Below are 7,713 nucleotides of genomic sequence, written 5' to 3'. Positions count from 1 at the left end.
GGGGGGTTAGGGTCAGGGGGGTTAGGGTCAGGGGTTAGGGTTAGGGTTAGGGTTAGGATAAGGGGTTGAAGCAGAAGTGCACCCCGGGGGCACTTTTTCTCTGGCCTGTAACTTTTGACGTGGAGGTGCCAGAGGCGAGGCAGTTAGACGCACCCCCCCAAAAGCACTTACTGGCTTTCCAGTGGTGCCGAGCACAAGTCTGTGCGGGTTACGGTTAGGGCCAGGAGAGGGTTGTTTTAGCCAGTTTGCACCCATTTGCATCTTTTTGGGCCTTATGGAGCAGGCTGAGAGCCCTGGAGGTCAGAGGTCAGACTCAGAGCCAGTTACTGGGCCTCAGCAGGGAGCATGTGGGTGCTGGAGGGTGTTATCCCAGCCTCAGTCCTGGTTATTGGGGCTTAGAGTGGAGGCCTCTAGCCATGGAGGTCAAAGGTCAGACCCAGAGCCAGTTACTGGGCCTAGGGAGGGAGTGTGTGTGAGTGAGTGAGAGACACACACACACACACACACACACACACACACACACACACACACACCATACATACATGCATGCATACATACATACATACATACATGCAAACATACAGTACACATACATAGATACACACATACACACACACAGTACACATACACACACACAGTACACATACATACACACAGTAGACATACACACAGTACACACACAGACATACATACACACACACACACACACACACACACACAATAAATACATACATACATACATACATACATACATGCAAACATACAGTACACATACATAGATACACACACACAGTACACATACACACACACAGTACACATACATACACACAGTAGACATACACACAGTACACACACAGACATACATACATGCACACCTGGACTTCAATTCACACCTGGTCACTTTATCACTTCAGTACTGGACTCAACACTGACACTTTAATGATAGTCGATGGTCTTTTCTTTGTTTATTTGACAAATGTTCTCATATTTGTTATTATTGTTACTTTGTTGTCTTTATACTGTCTTTTTTCTATTTTTTCATTTATTTTTCTCTTGCTAAAAGTGCGGCTGCAAATTTCAATACAGAGGAGTCCAAGTCTAAGCACGCACGCACACACACACAGAGACAGAGAGATACAGAGAGCCAGAGACTCCATGGATACACACAGTATCACATGTGTAGCCTTTGTAGCAAGATTTCACACAATTTTTCTAAGTGTCAGAGGGTGCGGTGTCCCCGGCGGCCACCAGAGGGACGGCAACATCAGAGCTGCTCTCTGTAGCAAAGGACGTGTACATATGTGTAACTGCTCGTAGCAAGGGCCTGCAGGATAGAGGGTTGAAGCAGAAGTGCACCCCGGGGGCACTTTTTCTCTGGCCTGTAACTTTTGACGTGAAGGTGCCAGAGGCGAGGCAGTTAGACGCACCCCCCCAAAAGCACTTACTGGCTTTCCAGTGGTGCCGAGCACAAGTCTGTGCGGGTTACGGTTAGGGCCAGGCGAGGGTTGTTTTAGCCAGTTTGCACCCATTTGCATCTTTTTGGGCCTTATGGAGCAGGCTGAGAGCCCTGGAGGTCAGAGGCCAGACTCAGAGCCAGTTGCTGGGCCTCAGCAGGGAGCATGTGGGTGCTGGAGCGTGTTAACCCAGCCTCAGTCCTGGTTATGGGGCTTAGAGTGGAGGCCTGTAGCCATGGAGGTCAAAGGTCAGACCCAGAGCCAGTTACTGGGCCTAGGGAGGGAGTGTGTGTGAGTGAGTGAGAGACACACACACACACACACACACACCCACACACACACACACACAATACATACATGCATACATACATACATACATGCAAACATACAGTACGCATACATAGATACACACAGTACACATACACACATACACACACACAGTACACATACACACACACAGTACACATACATACACACAGTAGACATACACACAGTACACACACAGACATACATACATGCACACCTGGACTTCAATTCACACCTGGTCCCTTTATCACTTCAGTACTGGACTCAACACTGACACTTTAATGATAGTCGATGGTCTTTTCTTTGTTTATTTGACAAATGTTCTCATATTTGTTATTATTGTTACTTTGTTGTCTTTATACTGTCTTTTTTCTATTTTTTCATTTATTTTTCTCTTGCTAAAAGTGCGGCTGCAAATTTCAATACAGAGGAGTCCAAGTCTAAGCACGCACGCACACACACACAGAGACAGAGAGATACAGAGAGCCAGAGACTCCATGGATACACACAGTATCACATGTGTAGCCTTTGTAGCAAGATTTCACACAATTTTTCTAAGTGTCAGAGGGTGCGGTGTCCCCGGCGGCCACCAGAGGGACGGCAACATCAGAGCTGCTCTCTGTAGCAAAGGACGTGTACATATGTGTAACTGCTCGTAGCAAGGGCCTGCAGGATAGAGGGTTGAAGCAGAAGTGCACCCCGGGGGCACTTTTTCTCTGGCCTGTAACTTTTGACGTGAAGGTGCCAGAGGCGAGGCAGTTAGACGCACCCCCCCAAAAGCACTTACTGGCTTTCCAGTGGTGCCGAGCACAAGTCTGTGCGGGTTACGGTTAGGGCCAGGCGAGGGTTGTTTTAGCCAGTTTGCACCCATTTGCATCTTTTTGGGCCTTATGGAGCAGGCTGAGAGCCCTGGAGGTCAGAGGCCAGACTCAGAGCCAGTTGCTGGGCCTCAGCAGGGAGCATGTGGGTGCTGGAGGGTGTTAACCCAGCCTCAGTCCTGGTTATTGGGGCTTAGAGTGGAGGCCTGTAGCCATGGAGGTCAAAGGTCAGACCCAGAGCCAGTTACTGGGCCTAGGGAGGGAGTGTGTGTGAGTGAGTGAGAGACACACACACACACACACACACACACACACACACACAACATACATGCATACATACATACATACATGCAAACATACAGTACGCATACATAGATACACACAGTACACATACACACATACACACACACAGTACACATACACACACACAGTACACATACATACACACAGTAGACATACACACAGTACACACACAGACATACATACATGCACACCTGGACTTCAATTCACACCTGGTCCCTTTATCACTTCAGTACTGGACTCAACACTGACACTTTAATGATAGTCGATGGTCTTTTCTTTGTTTATTTGACAAATGTTCTCATATTTGTTATTGTTGTTACTTTGTTGTCTTTATACTGTCTTTTTTCTATTTTTTCATTTATTTTTCTCTTGCTAAAAGTGCGGCTGCAAATTTCAATACAGAGGAGTCCAAGTCTAAGCACGCACGCACACACACACAGAGACAGAGAGATACAGAGAGCCAGAGACTCCATGGATACACACAGTATCACATGTGTAGCCTTTGTAGCAAGATTTCACACAATTTTTCTAAGTGTCAGAGGGTGCGGTGTCCCCGGCGGCCACCAGAGGGACGGCAACATCAGAGCTGCTCTCTGTAGCAAAGGACGTGTACATATGTGTAACTGCTCGTAGCAAGGGCCTGCAGGATAGAGGGTTGAAGCAGAAGTGCACCCCGGGGGCACTTTTTCTCTGGCCTGTAACTTTTGACGTGAAGGTGCCAGAGGCGAGGCAGTTAGACGCACCCCCCCAAAAGCACTTACTGGCTTTCCAGTGGTGCCGAGCACAAGTCTGTGCGGGTTACGGTTAGGGCCAGGCGAGGGTTGTTTTAGCCAGTTTGCACCCATTTGCATCTTTTTGGGCCTTATGGAGCAGGCTGAGAGCCCTGGAGGTCAGAGGCCAGACTCAGAGCCAGTTGCTGGGCCTCAGCAGGGAGCATGTGGGTGCTGGAGGGTGTTAACCCAGCCTCAGTCCTGGTTATTGGGGCTTAGAGTGGAGGCCTGTAGCCATGGAGGTCAAAGGTCAGACCCAGAGCCAGTTACTGGGCCTAGGGAGGGAGTGTGTGTGAGTGAGTGAGAGACACACACACACACACACCCACACACACACACACACACAATACATACATGCATACATACATACATACATGCAAACATACAGTACGCATACATAGATACACACAGTACACATACACACATACACACACACAGTACACATACACACACACAGTACACATACATACACACAGTAGACATACACACAGTACACACACAGACATACATACATGCACACCTGGACTTCAATTCACACCTGGTCCCTTTATCACTTCAGTACTGGACTCAACACTGACACTTTAATGATAGTCGATGGTCTTTTCTTTGTTTATTTGACAAATGTTCTCATATTTGTTATTATTGTTACTTTGTTGTCTTTATACTGTCTTTTTTCTATTTTTTCATTTTTTTTTCTCTTGCTAAAAGTGCGGCTGCAAATTTCAATACAGAGGAGTCCAAGTCTAAGCACGCACGCACACACACACAGAGACAGAGAGATACAGAGAGCCAGAGACTCCATGGATACACACAGTATCACATGTGTAGCCTTTGTAGCAAGATTTCACACAATTTTTCTAAGTGTCAGAGGGTGCGGTGTCCCCGGCGGCCACCAGAGGGACGGCAACATCAGAGCTGCTCTCTGTAGCAAAGGACGTGTACATATGTGTAACTGCTCGTAGCAAGGGCCTGCAGGATAGAGGGTTGAAGCAGAAGTGCACCCCGGGGGCACTTTTTCTCTGGCCTGTAACTTTTGACGTGAAGGTGCCAGAGGCGAGGCAGTTAGACGCACCCCCCCAAAAGCACTTACTGGCTTTCCAGTGGTGCCGAGCACAAGTCTGTGCGGGTTACGGTTAGGGCCAGGCGAGGGTTGTTTTAGCCAGTTTGCACCCATTTGCATCTTTTTGGGCCTTATGGAGCAGGCTGAGAGCCCTGGAGGTCAGAGGTCAGACTCAGAGCCAGTTGCTGGGCCTCAGCAGGGAGCATGTGGGTGCTGGAGGGTGTTATCCCAGCCTCAGTCCTGGTTATTGGGGCTTAGAGTGGAGGCCTGTAGCCATGGAGGTCAAAGGTCAGACCCAGAGCCAGTTACTGGGCCTAGGGAGGGAGTGTGTGTGAGTGAGTGAGAGACACACACACACACACACACACACACACACCCACACACACACACACACACACACACACACACACACACACACACACACACACACACACACACACACACACACACAACAAGTTATTTTAAAAGAAGACAATTTAAAAAAGTGGATCTGTTTTCCAAGACATTACAACAAAAGAGACAGCAACTTCCGTTTTGATGCTTTTAATTTGATATCCAAAGGAAGTCACATGTCAATTTCATGACAGGAAGTTGACACAGTTGTTTATCTTCCGTCAGCGGCGCCGGTGGAGTTGTAGCTAACGGAGGAATATATCCGCCCAGTGCGTTGTTGGAAAGGAGTGACAGTCAAAGGCAAAAGAAGACAGAGAGGGGTGAGTCAAGTGTGTTTGCAGAAACGACTTTGTGGTGGCAGTTGTTGCGTGCTCTAGCCGTGGCAAGGTGTGCTCGTGTGGGCAGAGTGGCTGGCTGCGAGCACCTGGAAACGCGAGTAGCCTACAATGAATCCATGTACGTTGCATCGCTGTGGTCTGTGTTGTAGACCAGCTAAAAGCGTGTGTTAGAAGGTATCGGTCTGAGGCTATGTTCTGACTACAGACACGCACACACACAGAGAGAGGGACACGCACACACACAGAGAGAGGGACACGCACACACACAGAGAGAGGGACACGCACACACACAGAGAGAGAGACGCACTGAATTCATATCTTACTAATGAGTCAGAATCTTATTAACCTGGAGTCCCAGTTTCTGTCATAATAATCATATATGTTATGTTTTAGGCCTGTTGGCAGAAATCCATTTAAAATGTAGCCTTTGCCATATAAAGACGTGTCCTCCATGTCCACTGAAGTTCCTCAGTGTCTCTCTAGTAACATTTTTGTGCTCCAGGTAGCTTTCGCAAGGCTACTTTTACTTTTATACTTTAAGTAAATTTCCAAGCCTGTACTTTGTTACTTTTACTTGAGTAAAGAAGTTTAATCAGTACTTCCACTTTTACCAGAGTATTCTTTAACACAAGTATCTGTACTTGTAACCCTAACCCTTTCCGTACTTAAGTAGAAGTACAGATACTTGTGTTAAAGAATACTCTGGTAAAAGTGGAAGTACTGATTAAATGCTCCCGGGGGCATTGCTGTTATAGCCCGGTTGGGTTTAGGAAACTGCCTGGCAACGTCTCCTAGCACATCTGTCATTGCGAAGCCAGCCTGGCAATGAATATAAATAAATATGAAGGTGGGCCTCCTGAATAATGCAATTTTAATGAACTGGTAAAGCAGTCAGAGTTGTCTCAATGCACTTCATTTATTGTTACAATTTCAAAGAAATACAATTTTTATTTTCTATTTTTAATTCATGTTTTTAAGGGTGCCAGCCCTCAACATTCTTTCTTTGCCCCCTGCAGCACCTTTATCCTGGCTGCACGTGGGAGTGGTCACGCAGCTGGCCCAAGAGGTGCAATCAGTGTGAGCCACAGGAAGTCAGAGGGAGGAGAGCCACATGAGGCAGCAGCAGCTGCGTTTCACAGAGGAGATCTCGATCTTCGAGGTGAGGAACAACCCAAATCCCTTCTTTCTTTTAACCCGCAGGTACTGAATTTATAGTTTTGTGTCGACGTTATTTCAGTCAATTCAGAAATCGAGTGCTTTTGCAAGTCCCTGTGCGTTTTCATGACGTTTTTGGTCTGTTAGGGTGGCGGTCAACACATGGCTCGAAATTGAAGTAGTCAATTGTTTAAGAAGTCGTGTGTGGGTCGTTTGCATGTCATTTAACACACTAACGCAAGATGAGAAGCACCTGCTTGGTCTGTACGTCATCTGAATTAAATGATGTACTGAGATGTATCAATTTAACTTGGCCTAATTTGATGTGAGCCAGTCAATCCATAGATCAAAAAACAACAACAACAACAACAACGTTCTGTTGTGCTGTTTGTTTCCATGTGCAGAGAGCAGGTCAGGAGAGGATGGAGGGCGAGGAGGCTCCAAGCCACAGGCCCAGACTGGGCCCAGAACTGAGCTGGACGTACTCTACAAGCTGTCCCACAGACGGTAAGGGTGTTATCCAATTGATCCATGGGCATCGGTGTATTTCTGCATCATCAGAACTAATTCTTGGCTTAAATGTGGGTCTGAAATTCCTCTGGATTTTTAGGCTAACTGGAGCTCAGGCGACAGTTTCAAACGTCTCGTTCTACTCTCTGCTCTGTGTTTTCTCCCTGATGTGTTTCACCTGTTGTTAGGAGGAGGAGGAGGAGCAGGAGGAGGGGAAAAAGACGCCGACGCCGTACTAGGGGAACAGGAGGAGGAGGAGGAGGAGGAGGAGGAGGAGAGAGAGAGGAGGAAGAGGGGCTCCTTCAGACAGACCCAGAGAACCAAAAGTGAGTCATTTTCAGTTCATTCGCACCTTTTCATTTTCCTTGTTAAATGGTTGAAAAAAACCTTGATCTTTTCCAACTATGGGGTGGAGTCCGTCATCCGTTTCTTCACTCTACACATGGGTGGTACTCGCCTGATTTAGCGTTAGTCATCTGGTTAAGTTTGAAGCTGATTGGAGCGCAAAATGACACTTTCTAGCATTAAAGAGTTCCACACCTGCAACCCGGGTCTCTTTGCATTGAAATAAATATGAAGGTGGGCCTCCTGCAATTGTAATAAACT

At 47.2% G+C, this 7,713-nt stretch overlaps 1 long non-coding RNA gene across 2 annotated transcripts; it reads left to right on the top strand.

Annotated features, from left to right (window-relative positions):
• The first annotated feature begins 5,186 nt into the window (after nt 1-5,186).
• On the top strand, nt 5,187-7,357 carry LOC116684016 (uncharacterized). Of its 2 annotated transcripts, none has more exons than XR_004330747.1 (4): nt 5,187-5,424; nt 6,459-6,601; nt 7,002-7,104; nt 7,299-7,357. It is a non-coding gene; the product is annotated as an uncharacterized LOC116684016 (long non-coding RNA). The 2 variants fall into 2 exon arrangements; XR_004330746.1 differs by having other exon boundaries at nt 7,296-7,357.
• The last annotated feature ends 356 nt before the right edge of the window (nt 7,358-7,713 follow it).

This window comes from Etheostoma spectabile, unplaced genomic scaffold (assembly GCF_008692095.1).
Source record: "Etheostoma spectabile isolate EspeVRDwgs_2016 unplaced genomic scaffold, UIUC_Espe_1.0 scaffold00019182, whole genome shotgun sequence".
In the NCBI taxonomy this organism is placed as follows: domain Eukaryota; kingdom Metazoa; phylum Chordata; class Actinopteri; order Perciformes; family Percidae; genus Etheostoma; species Etheostoma spectabile.
The sequence above is the reverse complement of the archived record's forward strand: the minus strand, read 5'-3'. Positions and strand labels throughout refer to the sequence as shown.